Below are 21467 nucleotides of genomic sequence, written 5' to 3'. Positions count from 1 at the left end.
GATCCACAACTATTAAAATTATTTTCCCAAAGGATCCTTTATTTGGGGGCTGGGAAAAGCTCCTAAATGTACTCTCAGTTGCTTGGCCGAGTGGGGGATCTAAAGGTCACGTTTCTCTCCAAGTAGCTACTTACCTAAAGTAAGTAGTGTTTTAAATTCTGCATACAACTGCTGATCATATTTAAATTTTTTAAATACCTGATTTAGAATTCAGAGTAGGAAGGTAGAAAGTGATAGATAATCGGAGTCAGAGTTAAGTTCTAGTCTCTCCTCCTAATTTATTATTCTCAATGCAGCCCTAAGCCTCACTTTACTGCTCTGTATAATGGAGGTTAAAAAAAAAAAAAAAAAATCTGCTCTGACTAGGTCACAGCCATAGGGCTGTTTAAAGATCTTGAGATAGGGTGTCTGGGTGGCTCAGTCATTAAGCATCTACCTTCGGCTCAGGTCATGATCCCAGGGTTCTGGATGGAGCCCCGCTTTGGGCTCCCTGCTTAGCAGGAAGCCTGCTTCTCCCTCTCCCACACCCCCTGCTTGTGTTCTCTCTCTGACTGTGACTCTCTCTCTCTCATTCAAATAAATAAAATCTTTTTTTTTTTTTAAACCCACAAACTAAAGAACTGCTGGTGGAGGCAACAGAGTCAAACTCCACATCCGGTCTATGACTAAACTCAACCACCCCAGATTCCTGTGCCCACTAAATGCTACGACTTTTTTCCTAAGAAATACACAAAGAGTAAATAAAATGGAATGTCATCTTCCCTGAATGACGCTGTTCTCAAGGATGAGATTTCTCTACGACCTCTCTACCACACACTATGAAACAGTAGCATTCAGGAACATTTTAAAAGTAGAAAGGAGCGAGTACATTGTAGAGGTCTACGAATTACTACACAGAGCACTAAAATACTCTATTTTAGTACTAAATACTAAATACTAAAATACTCTCTTCTAGCTGTTATTCCATCCCAAATGGAAGAAGTTCACATTTTAACAGAAGTCTGCTTATAACCACTAAGTGAAACTACGACTCTGTAACCTTTAACTGTGTTCCTCATTAGGTCCTAACGACTAGCGATGTACAAGTAACAATTATGACTTTTGCAGAACCATAATATTGAGCAGCCATGAGCATGAAACTATAAGGTTATAATATAAAATAAATTAGGCTCAGAGCATATAAACATTTCAATTAAAAAGACACAGTAAGGGGTGCCTAGGTGGCTCAGTGGGTTAAAGCCTCTGCCTTCGGCTCAGGTCATGATCCCAGGGTTCTCAGATCGGGCCCTGCCTGGGGTTATACACTCAGCGGGGAGTCTGCTTCCCCCTCTCTCTCCCTGCCTGCCTCTCTGCCTACTTGTGATCTCTCTCTGTCAAATAAATAAAATCTTAAAAAAAAAAAATCCCACACAGTAAGAGATATTGTCCCAGAACTCCATTTCTCTAGCTAATCTTTCACCATTCTTATTACACAGCATAACAAGACCTGGGAGTAATTGAAGAAAAATGTGCAGTTCAGAAATCACAAAAATCGAAGTCAAAATACATATGTTCTGTTCCAATCCCACCACTTGCTAGTCCTGTGACACAGGACACGTTACTCTGCTCTCTTAGATCCAGTCTGCTGGCCTATACATCCCACCTCACAGGTTGATATGGGGTCGAAAAATGTTATGACAGAGAGTGTAAATTCTTATAAACTCTGCATTCCCATTCTGTTTTTAAAACATGGTTTGCAAGAGATGGAGTGATTCAGGAAACTGGCTTTTAAGTTTGCTCTTTTTGAAGGCTGAGCTCTTCACACACACTTTTATTTTAATGACTTTATCCAAACAAGCCTTTGTGACCCCACACTATGAGATCTTTGCAACACAATTACCCACCACAATGATAAAGCAAAGCGTTCTCTTCGGGTGTATGTTATTCCATCACTAAACTTCCTTAGGCATTTGATGGAACTAACTTTAGACATGCCTTAGTTTTGAGGACAGGCTGGGGCGTGAGCAATAAATGAGCAAAATTTTAAATATGGACGTGAACCAATGCAATGCCTCCCTGCTCCCATATTCTGATGTGCGGAGCCCAGCCAACCTGGGCAAAGGGTAGTAGCTTTCCAAGGCAGATGCTAAGCCTCGGTATCTGGAGCAACCAGTCACCTAATGTGAAATTCTTTTCATCTTCCCTCCACACTCCTGTGAAAACCAGGAGGATTTCTGAAAGGCTCAGAGCTTCTCAATCGCTGCAACCAGGCGGCTTTCTTCTAGTTCAAGCTCATGAGAGGAAGGACAATTTCACGTTAACCATACACACAAGATGACAGGGAAGGAAGCGAGCTGATGGCATGAAATACATATGCAAACCCTCCCTTGGAAGCTTGCTTTTCACTGTCTTGTACAAAGTTAACGGAAACCAAGGAACTACCATTCCAGAATCGTCGCCCCTTTAATCCTTAATAACCAAATAAAAATGGGCAGCCTGTATTCAGGAGCAGCTCTAGCAAGCAGATCTCCAGGAGACAAGGCTCCCTACAGACTTTCCCTTGATCTTAAAGCTTAACTTGAAACATTTATATGCACGGAGCACCTGGCCAGGAGATGTGAGAAGGCCTTTTTTTTTCACCTTGGCTCTAGTTCTATCTTTAATAATAAATCCTCAGCTTTCTTTCTTTTCCTTCCTGGAAACTGATTTCATTCTAAATAATGGTTTTTGTTCTTTCGCAATAGTTTAAGAAAAGCAAGACAAACTTGAAAACCCCCCATTAACACCCATCAAGTTCCCTGCCTGCGATCGGTATCGCCTTTGCTTCAGGAAAGATGAGGCAGAAGTCAGGGCAGGTTAATTCCAATCAGGTTGAGAACTTCTTTTGTTTGAATTCAAAGGACTCAGGTTAACCTATTATGCAATTTCGCAGCAGCTGCCACACAGATCTTCTTGCTGGGGGGACAGCGGATGAGCTCAGCAGCCTGACCGTCCGGGCTTAAATCCGTAGGAGACAGAATTACAGTCGGATGTTCAACCGAGGAGGAAAAAGCTGGTCCCGAAATGGTAAGTCCATCTGGGTCACGTCCTCGACAAAGATACAACGCATTTAATAGTGAAGACACACACAGAGTGCGATAAAGCCATGTAACTACTTTAGAAATAAATGTGTTTCAAGAAAGGAGTCCTAGTTCCTAAGGATCCTCTCTCCTCTTTCTGTCTTACTTCATCCCATAAAATATGTTTCAAGAGGCCTCACCCAAAGAAACACACAATACAAAAGGATACAATAAGTAGTCGAAATTGGAGCAAAGGAGGAAATGGGTGAAAGAGCAAATGGTGAAGGGAGTCTTCCCCCTTGTGTGGCTGCTGGAAGGTGGAAGGTACAAGCGCGCCTCGGGAGGGCCCAGAGCCGTGCCCGCCAACACCCGGTGCCGGTCCTATCCCGCAGCCTCGCCTCCTCTAAGCTCACTCTGCACGCCCGAGGGATGCCTCTAAAAGGCACATCGGATGGGGCCTTATTCCCACTCACAGCTCGGGGATGGCTTCCTGCTGTATTTAGGGTCAGGTCAGAATTCCTCCCTGAAGCTTACTCGGCCCTCATGACCTGGTGCTTCAGGGCGCTCAACCCTGTCTCAAGGCACCCTGCCTCTCTGCTCCCCTGCCCCAGCCACACCACACCTCCCTCAGTAATACCCACCTTCCCCGCACAGCTTGGCCTCTCCACTGAGTGAACTTGCACTTCAACTTCCTCCCATTCTGGGTTCATCTCCAGTTCACTTGCTCCGGAAACGCACCGTGCACATCCTCCCTCATCATGGCATCTGTCACACTTTACTACTTCCTTAAAAGCTTGCTTTTGCTGGCTGGTAACACTCTCTGACGATAGGAACTGAGTCTAGGTTGCCATGCATTTTATCCCCAGCATCTAGCAGAGCGCCGGACATGTTATTACCATTTAGCAGTATGTTTTTGTTCGTTGCGTGAATAAATAAGAGTAACCATAACTCCTGTCTACTAAGCATTTACCCAGGGCCACAAAAGATGCCCCATGTTTTACTTCCATTATCTTTGTGATAAAACAGGAACCATTCTTCACAGTAAAGCCTGAGGCAGATTATGACCACCTTCATTTTATAGATGAGGAAACTGAGGTTTCTCGTGTAACTACCAGTACCAAGCTACCGCCCTGATTCTCAGGTTTGAACTCTTACCACCACGTTATATTGCCTTTCTAAAGATAAATGATTCTTCCTTACAGCCTAAGCAAAGAAGGAACAATGCTCAGTTACAAGATTCATAGCATCTAAAAATAAAACAAACAAACAAACCCAAAAAACATGCACCAACTGCTGGGGAGAATCATGGCTTTTCCTAGATTCTGAAATGTAAAATATATCTTCCCTGGGTCATATCAAAGAATTTCCCAGTGACCTGATTTTGTGGATGGTAGCCTGGGAATCCCTACAGGGAGGAGAAGAGATTTTCTAGAGCCTCTTCCTAGAATGTCCCTTAATATGTGCCAGTAGTACCATATAAAAGCATATTGAGGGGGCATCTGGGTGGCTCAGTAGGTTAAGTGCCTGCCTTCAGCTCAGGTCATGATCCCAGGGTCCTGGGATTGAATGCCGAGTCAGGCTCCCTGCTCCACAGGGAGTCTGCTTCTCCCTCTCTCTCTGTGATGTCTCCCACTCTCACTCTCTCTCAAATAAATAAATGAATAAATCTTTTAAAAAAAAGAAAAGGCACATGAGAGTCCGTTCTCTACCAGGGAAACTATACAGTTCTCTGCTGATCTGCCTTAAAGCAATATGTTAGTTAATTTACCAAAATCAAACTCAGCAAATATTCATAGGGTTACTTTAAGATCACTTTCCCCTTAGAAGAGAGAGGAAGCAGACGGCTGGCGGGGAAGGGCTGGTGACCCTCTCTGACCTGGCACGGTAATGATGTGTGTGCAGGGGAACTGGCTTTGCCTGCTCGGGTCTCACTGAGGGATGTCTGAGAGAAGTGGTATCTGGGCCCAGCTTCCTCCTCTGTATCCTGGAGACCCCGCCGTCAAGAGGGTCCGTTCAGCTCTCTCGTTCCCTCAGTTGTCTGTGGCCGCTCTCCTCAGAAGGTGCCATGGTCTGTGTTTTGTTTGGAAGTTAAAACCCTGCTGCCCCCTCTAAAAGCTTGGGAATGTTTGGGTCTTGGTCATAAAGAGTCAAAAAGAACAAACCAAGCAATTTTGGCTACCCTCTCCTATGGTCTGCTGCCACAGGAGAGAAGAAGACTTCAGCCACAGAACATCTCTCTCTCACACACACACACGCACACATACATCTTTTTCTGATAGTTTTAACTGTCTACTTCGGGATCCAGTGGTGTCTGCACACTTGCTTTCTGCCTCTGCCAGAGAGTCTCTGGAACGACCATGCCTTGACCAATTATTGCTGCTCTGCCCCTGCTTCCCCACCTTGGAAGCATTTCTCCCTAAAACTCCATTAGAGTCATTTGGCAGCAACTCCTCTTCAGCACTGTGAATGGGAATCTTGGATTTTGTGAAAAGAGAAGTCCATAAAGGAGAGTAAATTTTCTCTTGAATCACATCATTACAACACCTCCACAAAGTCAGTTGTACATGTGAGTCTTTTCCTTTTAAAGCCATGCGCCTCTGCGTCTGTTTTTAAAAGGAGGCACTTCTTGTCTTGCAGACATTTGCAGTTACTGCTCAACCTTTACACTATCCTCATAAAATGGCTCTGAAGTGGGTAAATAGTAGAAAGTCTCGGAACAAAATTGACCCCCTTTTCCCCTAAAGATAGGATGAAAAAAATACACAAAAATCTGAAAATTCTAGGATTAAGAGAGGTTGGAATCTTTAGACAAACCATCTCACTTATTTGCTTTTAAGGGATTCTGTAAATAAACGAGTCTAATTCTATCAACTGGGAGAGAATAAAGCTGTCTACTTATAAGACGTACAGTTTTATTCTTTCTGTTAGCCACAATTCTACAACAGTTGGTTTATACTCTATTTCTATGTATGGTTTTCAGTATTTTATTCTGAATTTCTTTTAACTCAACTCTTATTAGATATCTTATATCCTCTTATTTTCAGTTAAGTCCTCCATAAATAAGGGAAATAGTAAAAAGTTCAATACTATCCAGAAGAAAAAACTGTAATTAGTTGAGAAAGAAGTCCAAACTTCAAAAGCAAAACGACGAACATGTAAAACAAAGGGTGTTGATATTTGTCTTGACAAAGATAAGGGGCATTTTTATATTTTTTTTAGTAAGAAAGAAATGTAGTCACCTTAACTTCGTGAAAGGAAATTCCACTTAGACTTCTAGAGAAAAAGATCTTACGTGTTTGAAAGGCAGTACGTGTGTGGTCTATGTGGGAACAGAAACTCGGTAGCTACTCATCTTGGGGAGCGGGAAGTCAGGCTTCTAAAATGGAGGAATGCAGCTAATGATTTCTGAGATTGGTTTCTGCCAGCCTTAGGCACTGGCAAGTCGCCCAATATTTAGTAAATAGCCCTTACTTAGTGGAGGGTGGCCTAGTGCTTGAAAAGAACACGCACGTCTCTCATGGGTATCTTCGGCTCATCAGTACATGCAGACCTCAAGAAACTTTGGTGCTGAATTAATGCCAAGCATCTCACTTAAGTGGCACAGCCCGTCTTTCATTAGAGGCAGGTAAGGAGAGGCACCATTTTATTTTATTATTTTTTTTTAGCAACCAGGTTGAAAAACAAAAAGAAAAATTGCCCATGCTCATCCCAAACTTTTCGATAGCTTGTCAAAATAAGGGACAGTGGAAGCATACAACATAACAAAATGCAAACACCAAACCCAGTCCTTCGAAGAAACTCCTCAGCGTTCCCTACATGGTTCAATCACGCTGCTCATTAAACAAGTCATTTTAATACTCACTGTCAGCCCAATCTTCCAGGTGCCAGGATTTCCTTTTGAAGAGAGAAGGTACGCTATGGGCCAGCTTTGCAGAGAGGTAAACATATGGAAACCAGGACAGGCTTTTCTGGTACTTAGGATCAGCCCCTTCTAAATTTAGAGGCCTCCCCCCACAACCCTCTCTCTCTCTCTTTTTTCTGGTTTAAAATATTTTTTAAAATTTATTTTAATTTTTCAGTTTGCACAGAAACAAGGTGCTGTGAAATACACCTCAAGTGTCTTTTAAAAATTAAAACAGGATTGATTTGTAGTGTCATGATTCCTGCTAATCAAAATCACTGACAATTTTTCAGGAGGGAAGAGGTATGGTTTAACTCTCTCACTAGAGAGCACTGCTTCCTTCTTCTGTTTTGATCTAAATCTGAATATTTTCCTACAGATAATCCTCTTGCATTTTTTAAAGGAGAGGAGCGGGGAATAAAATTCTCAGAAAATAAATGTTTATTTGGACCCACAGATTCCTCAGGGCCTAGATGGACGAACGGAACTCCAGATCCCTCTGCTGGCCCAGCTCAGGACGTGCTTCTCCTGGAAGTGCAAGATCAGAGTCCTCAGCCTCTAAGTTAAAACTTGCAGGGTAGAATGTTCTGTTTACTCTGTTTTTCCTGCCAAGGACCAGCACTGGCATGCAGGGAGTGGTTAAGTGTGGACACCACTTAGGACAAGAAAAACAAGCCTCGGCCCAAAGGAGGATTCCTCTAAGTTGTATTATCTACTCTGAAACCAATGCATAGTTCAATTCATGTGCCACTTTCTGTTTCTTTTTTTTCTTGCCATTGTATTTTAAAAATTAGAAATGACTTCTAACATATGGGAGTCTTTTTGTCTTTAAATTCAAGGATTTCTTAACCGCAGAAACAAAAAGAGACAGAGGGATTTTTTTTTTTTTTTTTTTTTTAAGATTTATTTATTTATTTATTTGACAGAGAGAAATCACAAGTAGATGGAGAGGCAGGCAGAGAGAGAGAGAGAAGGAAGCAGGCTCCCTGCTGAGCAGAGAGCCCGATGCGGGACTCGATCCCAGGACCCTGAGATCATGACCTGAGCTGAAGGCGGCGGCTTAACCCACTGAGCCACCCAGGCGCCCCGAGACAGAGGGATTTAACAAAGCAGTAAGTTTCCCAGAAACTTGCCTTCTAGCAACAAAAAGTCAAATAACTACAGTTAGGTGAACAGCAGATTTGATGCCTTGGAACTGGTGAATCATGTTACGGCATCCTGGTGTTCTCTTTTCTATGAAACTAAAATCTTCTACAGTGGTTTTAAAAGGTATCTGTACCTTAATTTTAAACACATCCAAGAAAGCACCATCCTCTTTAAATAGTCATTATGAGGACCTTTATATAAACCCATGAATTAACATGCTAATTGCCCATGATATTTTTAACATTAAAAAAAAATAATGACATTGGATAAAGGCAAAAACTCACGAAGTCAGTTGATTCAAATAGGTCAAGGCAAATAATATATAAACAGTGATTAGCTGGTCTCAAGCTATCACATTTAATCAAAAAGTAAATAAATGCCCAGAGAAAAGAGAGAGAGAGACCCAGAGCAAATAATGAGAGAGACTGAGACAGAGACACACAGAAATAGAGAAAGAGGAGAAAAAAAGAAAATGAGAAATGACCAAGGAAACCAATGTTTCATATAGCTGATGGGACCCCAAATTTTTCAAAAGTGGTCATTAATGATTTTTCATGATCTTAATACATAATGTGACAACAGAGGGACATCATTCTAGAATATCTGAAATTATTTCTATACAAATCCACCATGTACCAGGTTGAGAATCTCCCATTATAAGAAACACACAGGAGAAGCAAAACTATGAACAGGCTATCTTTCTCATCACATCAATTCCGGCCCATACTCGCATCTGATAACCTTTGTTTTAGAAATTTAGGGTGAATAAATATTTCAATTACTAGAGCCTTACTATTATTATAATAGCAATTTCAAGTTTTTCATAATTTCATAATTTTTCATCATGCTTGAGTATTTTTATTTTAGTATTTTTTAAAATTTATTTAAATTCAATTCAGTTAACATATCGTGTATTACTAGTTTCAGAGGCAGAATTTAGTGACTCATCAGCGGCACACAACACCCAGTGCTCACTACTAACGCGGACCTTCCTTCATGCCCATCACCCAGTTACCAAGTCTCCCCTCCAGCAACCCTCAGTCTGTTCCCTTTAGCTAAGAGTCTCTCACCGTTTGTTTTCCTCTCTGTTTTTGTCTTATTTCATTTTTCCTTCCCTTCCCCTATGATCCTCTGTTGTGTTTCTGGAATTCCATGTATGAGTGAAATTATATGGTATTTGGCTCCAGTGCTTTTAATGAAAACTTTTTCTATTAAAAAAGCGTGTATGCATGGCAATTTTAAGTTAAACTGAGTTAAAATTCATTTTTTGGGGGGGATTCTGTTGCTGGAGAAATTAAGGACATGAGGTCCACTTCCAAACCTACTGAAAACCAAAAGCATGTGGAGACGCTTTGACAAATCCAGACGCCGACGCCCCACTTCATATCTACTGAATTAGAATCTCGGGGAAGGGGAGAGTCCCTGGAATCTTGTGCTTATTTCCTATTTCGCCTCTGGGTTTGGAATCGAGAGGTTAAATGATTTGAATTTAAAAAAAAACATCCAACATCTGGGCAGTTCCCTGCAGCCACAAACACGAGACGAACGGAGGCCACACTATGTATGGTCTATAAGCATCAGACACAAGTATGTTCTCCCAAGACGTAAAGAGAATGCTGTCAAGTGTCTAGGTAAGTAAATACGAATTTGTAATTTAACATGCTCTACCTTATTTTTATTATACAGAGTGATGTATTTAAATTACCAGCCTTTACTTTTTATTTATTATTATTACTATTTTTTTACTTTGGTTGTGAGAAACGTCAGTCTATAGTTTGTCGTCAAACTGTACCATAAAAGAGCAATGTTGCCATCTAGTGGTCATTAAAGAAGCAGGTTGTCTTCTGAAATGTCTTGTTGGAGGAAATGAACCCCAAGAAAAGAAGGTGAACAAATTTCAAGAGCAAAGACTTCACGACTGGAAGAAGCACTCTAAACTATGGATACAACCACCAGGTTCTCTGAACCCGTGTCAGCTTCCAGTCCTAGAATCACAAGTAATGGTTAGTTGACAGCAGAACTGTTTCATTTGGCTTTTGGGTTTGTTTAATAAGATTGATTTAGGGTGGCTCAGTGGGTTGAAGCCTCTGCCTTCGGCTCAGGTCATGATTCCAGGGTCCTGGGATCGAGCCCCGCATTGGGCTCTCTGCTTGGCAGGGAGCCTGCTTCCTCTTCTCTCTCTGCTTGCCTCTCTGCCTACCTGTGATCTCTGTCTGTCAAATAAATAAATAAAATCTTAAAAAAAAAAAAAAGATTTATTTAATTATTTTAGAGAGTGAGTGAGCACGCACACAAGTGGGGAAAGCGTCAAAGGGAGACAATCTCCAAGCAGACTCCCTGCGTAGGGCAGAGCCCCACGTAGGGCTTGATCTCACCACCCATGAGATTATGACCTGAGCCTAAACCAAGAGTCAAAAGAAAACTCAGACGCTCAACCAACTGAGCCCCCCAGGTACATCCATTTGGCTTTTTAAAAATAAAACTGTAAACTTGCTCATGTTGGTGTCTTTGTGTAGGTTTGAAGGTGACTTTTGATACTGGGAGTTTTTCAATCCATCAGGGACAGCATCTTTCACAACCATGGCAGGCTCATGGTTTTCCTCCAATTGTTCTGGCTGCCTGAAGCCATGGCCATTCCCCACCTCTGATGGGGTGGAGGGACATTCACACTGTTCCTGAGGTACCTCCTCTAGAAGCCTTCCTTGCCTGAGTCCTGCCACATTCAAAGTATGCAGTCATGGGAAGGAGCCGGTTTCCCAGGTCACGTGACTGAAGGTGCCTTCCATGTCACAGGTGCGTGTATATGTGCACAGAAGTGAGAACACATTTGATCACCAAGGAGGAAATGGACATCATTCAGAGACAAAACACTGCCAAATGCTGTTTGGCAATTTTCGTTATTTTTATTTTAAATATTTGGCTTGACCTAAGTGACCTCAATTAGATCACGATATTTGTAAAAGTTTAATGTAATGCAAACTTATTATTATTTTTTTTTAAATGTCTGAGAGCTACAAGACTGGTTTGGAGGCAGCCATTGTGTCTGTCTTTAAAAGGTGAAAGGTATAACACTATCTTTCAAAGAGCTATAAAATAGTCTGTTTGACATACTGAAACAGGGTCTCCTGGGGACGGATTGTTGGGATTATCCTGTAGCAGAGTTCCCTAGTGAGCTTCTTACAGGGACATCTGGGTTACTTCTGAGAGTGACCTGGTCCCTGTTTTTCTCATTTAATGGCACGCCCTTCCATCTTTAGCTGGCTAAAAGGCATTCTCACTCAAGATTTCCTTCTTCCTGACTGATTTAGGCATACAGATTCTTTGTTATCTAGTCCTTGGAAATGAAAAGGTGCCTGACCAACAGGGACAGAATGATGCACTCATTGCAAAATGGGCACACACAGGAAGACCTGCCTAGAGAGGATATGTAAAAATAACCCAGAGAAAGGCAGTAGAGAACACCAGGTTACGAGTAGTCTTCCAGATCATACTGCAAACTCTGGGCCAGTGAGGCCTTAGCTATGGAGTTTATTGAGTAATTACATTAAAGAGCATGAGAGATATTATTATGTGTCAAATACTACTCTTTGCTCTCTAGATAAACTCCTTTAATCCCTAGAACAACCTAGGAGGTAGGTGCTTTGATTATCCCCATTTTACAGATGAGGAAATTAAGGCATAGCAGGATTCAGGGACATGTCCAAGGCCACACAGCCAGCAATCACAGAAATGTAATCGGATTCCAGGTATCCTATCTCCAGAGCCCAAGCTTCTAACTGCTATACAAAACCACCTTCGTCTAGGAACCTTAGCCCTTCTCAAAGAATTACAATTCGATACAATTCCAGCAAAATTATATGCAAAAATTAACTTTCCTAGATTATTTTAAAGGCTTTGGTGGATCTAGAGTCACTCCGGCTCCTCATCGAGAATGCTGGTCCTCATCACAAAGTACTAAGCCAGATGAATCACAACAGCATTAGACTGTGTCTAGACCAGGACTCATGACCAGCAGATGATGTCTGTGATAAAAAAAATCAAGCTATTCCAAACATTAGAAGCTGTATTTTAAAGTTCCTTTCTTGTAGTGATTTATTGCACTGCCTTTTTGTCACACTCAAAATTATGACATTGCACCAGAAGGAAAAACCTAGGCTTCTTTGGACTTTTGGTAATGTGGCCATCAAATATATAGATACATACACATATAAGCTTATTCTGTAAATGCTTATTGAGCACCTGCTACATGCAAGGCATTTCCTTGATGCTGTTGGGGATGGGAAGATAAATGACAAGTCACTGCAATCAAGATGCTCACAGACAGTTGGGAGATTTAAAAATGATGTAAAAGTAACCGTGATTGGGACACCTGGGTGGTTCCGTCAGTTAAGTATCTGCTTTCCCCTCAGGTCAGGGCTCCCTGCTCAGTAGAGAACTTGCTTCTCCCCTCTACCCCTCACCCCGCTTGTGCTCTCTCTCTCTCTCTCTCTCTTGCTCATTCACTTTTTGCTCTCTCTCTCTCTCAAATAAATAAGTAAAATCTTTATTAAAAACGCTAACCGTGACCTTACAGTGACATAAGGATTCTTTCTAAAGGAGAGGCACAGGGCCATGGGTCTTGTGAATCCTGTAATTCTCTGTGGACCAGAACTAGTCCTCAGCTTGATCACAATGGATAAAGAGCATTTTTGGAACACATAATTCACTGACTCACTAAACACACATTAGATCTAAGTTTCAAACTCACCAAGCAACCAGAGTACTACAGAGAGGCACAAAGGATGCGACCAGAAAATGTAATGACGTGGAGGAAGCAGGAGCAAGAAGAAGTACGCAAGAACAACTGAAACATGCTTGTTAGCTCTCCCGTGAAGCCGTGGCTTTGACATCACTCCAGTAACACAGAGGTTTTATATCATATTCAGATGGTTCAAGTTTCTCTTGACTTCATTCTGATCTACAGTAACTTAGAAAAATTATCTAGAGCGCCCCTTAGTTTTTCACCCAGTCCTGAACAAACCACATATTTCCCCTCACCAGATCAGTTATTAGAGACTGCTAGCCACCCATGGCCCTCTCTCCACCTTCTCTCTGTGTCCCAGGCTCATCTCACCACTGAGGGTCTTCCGTGGCAGTTGGCGTCCCATAAAGATTACTCAGATTAGGTTAGATTAAGAGATGCACGAGACTTCACGGAGCATGCTCTCCTAAGGCTTAAAATAAAGGCAAAAGCTATGGTGCACGGTGACCCGGGGGGGTGGGGGCGGGGTGCACTGGCAAGCCTGCCAGCACTGGGAGTCGAGACTTCCAGGCAAAACTTTCCAGGATTATTCTTATTTGCTGAAGGATGTGCTTAGTCTCCGGATCAAACCACCAAGATTTGTACTATATATCTTGGCTTCCCAAGACCTCCAGGCAGAAGTTCCCAGTAGGGTCTTTTATGCCCCCCCAGGTCCTATTAACCAAGCCAGACCAACTGGTTACAATGGGAGAAATCTACTGAAAAACAATCTGGCCTAGGGTTTCAGCATGGGAGTTTTGGACTATAAATAGAGCATTATAAATCATTAGTTAGCTGGTTGGCTAGCCCATTAACCTTAAATTGGCCAAGAGTCAAAGCTACACATCAAGCCATCCATGGAAATAGCATAGGGCGGCTTTGGTCCAACTGTAAAATAACTTTCCAACACAGGTGCTTTGGATGCAAGCAAATGAAGCTGATTCCAATTAACTTAAGCAAAGAGGAATTTACTTGGAGGCAAGAGAATTGCATTTGAGCACAAACATTTAACAAGGCAGTTCCCACAGAAGGAAGCAGGAATGAAAAGATGTTGCCAGGACCTAATGGAGTTCAAGGCAATTTTCCTGTCCCTTTGCTCCTCATTTTAAAATTCAAATGTATGGGGAAGGGGAGATTCCAATAGCTAAATTTGCCCCTGCCCCACTTCTAGGGAAGGGTGGGACTCCTGATAGCAGTTGAACTGGGTAAAAGGTCCCACAAGAAAATTGACTAATGGGGCACCTGGGTGACTCAGTGGGTTAAAGCCTCTGCCTTCAGCTCACGTCATGATCCCAGGGTTCTGGGATCGAGCCCCGCATCGGGCTCTCTGCTCGGCGGGTAGCCTTGCTTCCTCCTCTCTCTACCTGCCTCTCTGCCTACTTGTGATCTCTGTTAAATAAATAAAATCTTAAAAAAAAAAAAAAAGAAAGAAAGAAAAGAAAATTGACTGTTGTCAAAAGGCAAAATGCATTTCGGGTTGTCAAAGCCCAGCCAATGTTCATTACAGCTTATATCCCACATTTGTAAGTGAGAAGTTTCAGGCAATTTAAGTAAAGTACTTTATGCCCAAGATAACAGCATCATCTTATGTGCTTATGAAAGCACTGTTTTTCCCTCCTTCCCTCTGCCTATATTACACCCTTCATCTACCGGTAGCAGGACAGACACATCTGTTGTCATTTTAGAAAAAATTACATATTAGCTGATTACAAAAAGGAAACAAAGAAAATAGCTGGTGGTTTTAAAATAATTTTTCCTGTTATAAAACTTACAGATTCCGGGTGCCTGGGTGGCTCAGTGGATTAGGCCTCTGCCTTCGGCTCAGGTCATGATCCCAGGGTCCTGGAATCAAGGCCCCCACCGGCCTCTCTGCTCAGCGGGGAGCCTGCTTCCTCCTCTCTCTGACTGCCTCTCTGCCTACTTGTGATATCTCTCTGTCAAATAAATATATTTAAGAAAAAAAAAAACTTACAGATTCCCATTAAAGCATATTCTGAAAGTGAAGAAAATGTTAAGGAAAACAGTTAAAATCGCTTGTAATCTCACCACACAGAGGTAGATTCTGTTTTATTTACTATGTGTTTTATTTCCTTCCAAGTTTTCCGTTGTTATTATATTTTTGTCTGTGCATCTGTATAGTAATATAAACATTCATCTATGACTATATTGTTACATAATTTGGACCATGTAGCTTCTTCAGGGTTTTGGTGGGTTTTTGCCTCCTTTTTTTTTTTTTTTTAATTTTATTTATTTATTTGAGAGAGAGAATGCGCACAAGTAGGGGGAGAGGCAGAGGGAGAAGCAGACCCCTCACTAAGCAGGGAGCCCGATTCGGGACTCAGTCCTGAGACCCTCGGATCATGACCTGAGATGAAGGCAGATGCTTGACTGACTGAGCCACCCAGGTGCCCCTTGCTTTCTTTTTAGAAAAAACTTTGTTTCAATAAACATTTTTAAGTCATTACATTTTATTCAAACTTATGGCTTTCAATATGCATACATATTTTTGAAAAATTTGTATTTCTGCTGGCTTTTAAAGAACCACGAGGAATAACAGTTGCAAAAAAAACTGTGAAGAGAAAAATCAACTCCATGACCTAACATAAGCCTGGAAGAGGGTGCCCGTGATGGGAAGCAGTTGGAAATAAGCCCCAGAGCTTGAGAAGCAAAGAGGGCACAAGCCAGCAGAAATCAAATGATTAAGCAGGGGTGGAGGCAGGGAACAGTCCAGAGCCAAAGCCAGCCAGCCCCTCTGAGAAAGAAAACACAGAACTCTCAAGGTTCTGGCATCAATTTAACTCCTAAACTTAGTCCTCCCCCACCTTCTGGCCACAGTGTCCCACACCGCCCAGAACTGCTATATCTTCTGGTGTCTCCATCCATACCCTTGGCAGACCCACTAAGAATCTAATTATAACTGCGGGAGCTCTGCAGGGGCCACTGTGACACGCAGATGCGCAAAGGGGTCTCCCGAAGAGGGAACTGGTGAGGGCACTTTGGGGCACCACAATTAGAATGGACATGACTCCCTTCATGGCTCCCTAGTCGGGGCTGCGTCTCATCGGGAGATAAGACCATTCCTGAAAACTGCAGAACACCGGCATCTGACTATCTTTCTCTTCTTGTCTTTCTTCTCTTCCTTCCTTCCTTCCTTTCTTTACTTTTCTTTCTTCCTCCTTCCTTCTTCTTTCTTTCTTTCTCTTTTGTTTCTTTCTCTAGAGTAAAGTGATGACAACCGGAATATTTTTTACTTTTCTGGAAATTACGGAGCTCTTTTTGTTGGTTTACGAGGTAAATGCTAAACCTAAACATAAATTAGGCTCAATGCTGCAAATCTAGCAACTATGATAGGTAAGCAGAGCCATCGCCCACTGAAACAGCACTATCAATGTGTAATGCCTGGATCCTGAAGCTAAACTCCTGGTTAATAATAGCACAGAAGGAGCACAGATTTACCCACACTACAATCATATGTAAAGGAATTATAGATTTCTACTTCCCTGCTTCCCTGACTCTACAGACTATCTGCTGGATAATGGGGCAGGGGAGAGGAACTTAGTCTGGCAGAATAATTAAAACTACCCCTTAAGTAAATGTTTCATCTTTTTAGGTCAAGTTCAGTCTCTCAAATGTCAGCCTAGATCCTCTCTTGATTTTCTTAGCAAGGATGTGGCCTACGTGACCATGTAGTGACAGAGGGCACAGGGCGTCCATGGAACCAGGAGGATGGGGATCCTCACGGGCCTGCTAAATACAAGGACTTATTCAGGCTGAATGTAAGAGCAATTCATCTCTGGGCTTCTTGCAGCATCTGCTGTTGGAAAAGTATAGTATTTCCCGGCTTCACACTTGGGATTCTGTGGGGCGGCCTCCTGTCCTATGCTTCAGTGTGCTGAGCAGATGTGCTGCAGGCCCATTGCAATTTCTGCCTCACCCTCCCCTGCCCTTGGCCAGGCCACATCCACTCTGCTGTGAGGTCATCACTTTGGCCCTTGTCCCACTGCAGCTCCATGGCCCACTCACACGCTCCTGGCCTGTGGGGCTTTCTAGAGACTAAATAGTTGTGTTCCCCACACTACCCCCAAATCCATATGCCAGAGTCCTAACTCCCACAGTGATGATGACCCCACCCACAGTGGGGTCTTTGGGACATCCTTAGGTCACCAGGGTGGAGCCCTCATGAATTAGTTTAGTGCCCTTATAAAAGAAGACCCAGAAGGATCCCTCGCCCCTTCCTCAGTCTTGAGCTCCCCCCAGCCTGGCTTACAAAACCTTTGGCTTGCCCGAGATGTTAAGAAAATGAGCTGTGAGATTCAAGTCCCTCTAGGCCATTGGTTCTTAACACGGCCTACCCGGAGCCATTCTGTAAAATCGTGGGGTTTTTACATTGTCACAAAACTTGGGGAGATGAGGGTTATTAGCATTTAATAACCAGAAAGAGTTCAAGGGTCCTCATGCTGTAATGAAGGAGGCCATCCCATAATGAAAAATCATTCCATCCCAAGTCTGTACAGGCAAAGAACCTGGTCATCATTTTCTGAGCTTAAAACCTAACTCTAACAAAGTGTTTCTGCTTGGTTTAAATAGAAACCCCATATTTCATTTATACAAAACAACATAAAATGTCCAGTAATGCAACTAACATTTAAGTGAAGACACACCATTCCTTGCCTTGTCCAAAATATTACAAAGAGCTTTTCACTATTTCAAAAAGCCTCCAAGAGCAGTACCTACCACCCGTGACACAAAAGTCACCCGGCTAAATGGTTCTGCATGGCTAGCTATCACTGGCAGGGCAGCCTGGGGCCCAGCATCCCCCCTGCACCTGTGCCTGAGCCTTAGAGAGAAATGCATACTGTTTCACCATCAGTGCAATTCTCCTTTCTCGTTCTCCTTTCTGTTTCAATTAGAACACTACCCTGCAATTTGAAGAATGTGGTAGGTAGCTTATAGGAGCTCTAAAATTCCACTTTAAGAAGGTAAAGAGGGAATACCTATTATCTAAAGAGGGTTGGAATCTGATACTGTTCCAAGCCTTTGCTCTGGGCATCCCCCGATCCTCCCTTTCCGTACTGAGCACTTACTATGTGCCAGAGGCTATTTTCCAGGCTTGCTCTCCTGTACTTTTCTCAACTACCCCCACAAGGCAGGCATGGCCATCCTTGTTCTATAGATGATGGAACTGAAGCTCAGAGAATCAAAGTAAACCAAGAAGGGGAAAAGCTGGGATTCAAATTCAAGTCTACTTGACTCCAAGAGCTGGCATCTTAGCCATTCCACATGGAATTCAACTAACTCCATATTTAATTAATGTAGAGACAATGAAAAAAGATCACCTTTTGTAAATTTTACTTACAACTCCATTTCTATTTACATAGTTTAATACCTCACCCTTTGAGATGAAAATATTTATCAGGCAATTAAAAGGAAAAGCAACTGAGAACCAGAGTCTTCTATTTTAATGAACCCTCTGTGGGATCCCCTGAACTGAGCTAATTGCCTCACTTACCGTATCTCTGCACTCTGATGATCTCCTGAAGTTTTCATGTGGGGAAAATACCAATCCTTACAACGCAAGTTATTAGCTAACAGTTTTCTAATGTGATAGAAGAGAGACTCTCGCTCAAGAAGCCCAAAGTACTTCAGCAGCATTGGTTCTATATGAAAAACAGTCCTGCCCTCTAAGAACAAAGAATGACAAGGAGTTCATTTCCACCCTCTCTGTCCCCTGAGAGGACAGTCAGATCACGGAGCACCTAAAAAATACTCATCCAGTTTCAGGGAAAGGGTTTTGTCAGAAGTTGTCTTGCACCTGGGCTGAGAGAGAACCTCGACGGATAGAAAAGGACAAGTGCCCATCATATGTCCATCACTTTAGGTATGTTATTTCAGTAAAACTCTATGAAAACCTGTGTGTTACATGTCATTGCCTCGCACAGATAGAAATATAAGGGCCCTATGAAGCTGTAAGTGGCCCCCGAGCACCCAACAGCAGAGTGTCCCAGCTGGGAAGTGAGCCCAGCCATGTCCCATTATGCTTGCTTCCACTCAACCTCGAGTGTATGGGGATCTCCAACCCCACCACAACTACTGTGTCACAGAGAAGCTTGGGGGACGGGGAGGGACACTTTGGATTAAATCTCCAGTTAGGTTTCAAACACCTCGGAAGTCTAATTTCTAGGGAATGTTCCCAACTGTGTTCAACAGATTTGAACGCAACTGGAGACTGGGCAGTTGGCATGTCACTTTAACGAGGGGAATGTTTCTTGCAAAATCCAACAATGACAGGAAAACTTGACTATGTTCTTTAATAAAATGCAAAATGATGTGGCAGGGAATTCCCAGAACTGTTTCCCCACCTTCGAGCACTCTCCATTTTTGGTGCTGCTATTAGGTTGTCCCAAGTCCTGGAAGACTCAGGTCACTGCTGAGAAACCCTTCTTCAAAAGTAAACTATGACTTCCGTATTCTCATCATCTTCTTAAGTTGTTCTGGGAGGGAGCCTCACAAGGTTAAATTGAAAATAAGAAACGTAAACATAAAAGCAGCAGCCACTGGGTGTCACTGATTTACCACTTGAATATACCTTGTCCCACATTTCTATAGCAGGAGAAAACCTGGTCTTTTAAGTGGAATATTTTGAAACCACTTAAACTCTCTCTCTGCCTACTTGTGATCTCTGTCTGTCAAATAAGATTAAATTAAATTAAAATAATATTCCAAAATTTTATCTTAAAAGTTAGATTTAGAGTCAAAAAAACAAATAATATGGATTTTTAAATATGGTCCTCTCTGCTGCCCATAGGAAGGCTGTTGGATACGAATGAGTGGGAAGTGTGGGGAAGGATCTTTACAGGCTTGGGACATACCACACACGGATCATCTGTGCAAAGGCAGAGAAAGGTTTGGCCTCTTTGTGCCCTAAATTTTTCATAGGAGCACCTCCTATCTTGTTCTGCTTTCAAGCCTCAGCATCTCCCAGCCCCACACAACTGCCATCATATATCCTTCCCTTGGTCAATCTCTGCAGAGCCCTGTCCTCACCCCAGACTTAGACTCCCGGCACTGCTTGTCTCATTCGTCCTACACACGTGTGCCAAGTGACGCTCTATTCCAGGCCCTGACTTCGTATTTTTACTTCCGTGTCATGTCCCTCCCCACCACCACCGCCATGTTCAGTCACTGCTTCAGATGGTACCACCAGTTAAGGAACTGGTCCAAAGTAACCAAGAATGGGCAGAGGAAAGAGTCGAAGCAAAACGGAAGCTCTGCCCGGCACGTGGTGCCAGCTCGGGAGTTTATGACATTTATGTTAGGAGGGTTTTTCCTCTCCCGTGCCTGTTTTTTCCTTTCTTCATCAAGGAAGTTTCCTGAAGGACAAGGTCAGTTGAAAATAAAACAGAGTACTAGGTACTTTAAGCTAGTGGATATTCTAAAAGATAAAGCCTTACTACAGATGAAAGGAGTGTTCTGCTGTCTTAAAATTAATGAATACTACATAAAATGTGATGTGTAGTCACTTCTGTATTTATATCCACATGAATTTTCCTTCCTCTGCCCATGTATTTTAGCCATTGGTCATGATGAAGATCAGAGTAATTAGCTTATCCACAGAAGCCCATTTTTAGAAAACACTGTTAATTTGGAGAATATGCCTCCTGAACACAGAGAACAGGCCTCATTCCCCTTCCAGGATCAGGCCTGGATGAGGGCAGTGGGGGAAATAACTGAATACTAATTTTGGCAAGGTCTATTGTCAAATTTCTCTCACTTTCACAATCCACATGAACAATTTCTGTTTTCTCCGTTGACACGATTGCACTTGTATTCATGTTCAGAGTGTGTAAGAAGACCAACCAATAGTGCCTTCCACACATCCCTGCATTGGCATCCGGACCGTCTTTTGCTGACTCTCCTTGCACCCGCATAGTAAAGACACACAGCCCGGAGAAAACCCAAGGGCCTTCAGCAACCACCTGAGCAAGCCCACGGCTCCCTGTCACTGATGGGGAGAAGCCTTTGCCTCTGGGAGGCCAGGCACAAGCCACCTGCCCACGCACTCCAAGGTAGAAGCACTAGCAGGCAGAGTCTCTGTTGAACACATGCCACGCCCCACCCCAGCTCAAGCTGACTTTAAACACCTGGGTAATGACCCCAGGAGGGTGCACGGTTCCTGCTACTGCCATGCCAGGTCAATGCACGCAGTGGATAGAGGAAGCTCCTAGTCCATCTCCCTGCTCCAAAAATGCATTTAATATATTGTCTTCAGATATTATATTGATCAGAACTGATACTACACTTGATCTCAGCCAAAAGGCTGGCAAGCAAGCCACATAAACAATTGAGAGGTGAACGTTTTCCAAGGCTGCGGGCATAATAAGCATTGCCTGCAGAGAAAGAATTCTAAGCTCTGCTTACATAAAGAGAATTAATGAAAATCAGAGCACGTCCTTTAAGTAACATTAGGAAACTTGGCAGACGTGAACAATTTCCTCTGTCCCCTTATTACAATGTTACAGCCATTGTCTCATTTTCTGATAAATCATAAGTACACTCTGCTCTCTGGGAGTAACTTTTGTTCTCACGATGTTGTAAATGCGAG

General features: G+C 42.7%; 1 pseudogene; it reads right to left on the bottom strand.

The window, feature by feature from the left end:
* Positions 1 to 21022: 21022 nt before the first annotated feature.
* On the bottom strand, positions 21023 to 21194 carry LOC131822757 (U2 spliceosomal RNA; annotated as a pseudogene).
* Positions 21195 to 21467: the final 273 nt, after the last annotated feature.

Source organism: Mustela lutreola, chromosome 1 (assembly GCF_030435805.1).
Source record: "Mustela lutreola isolate mMusLut2 chromosome 1, mMusLut2.pri, whole genome shotgun sequence".
In the NCBI taxonomy this organism is placed as follows: domain Eukaryota; kingdom Metazoa; phylum Chordata; class Mammalia; order Carnivora; family Mustelidae; genus Mustela; species Mustela lutreola.
The sequence above is the reverse complement of the archived record's forward strand: the minus strand, read 5'-3'. Positions and strand labels throughout refer to the sequence as shown.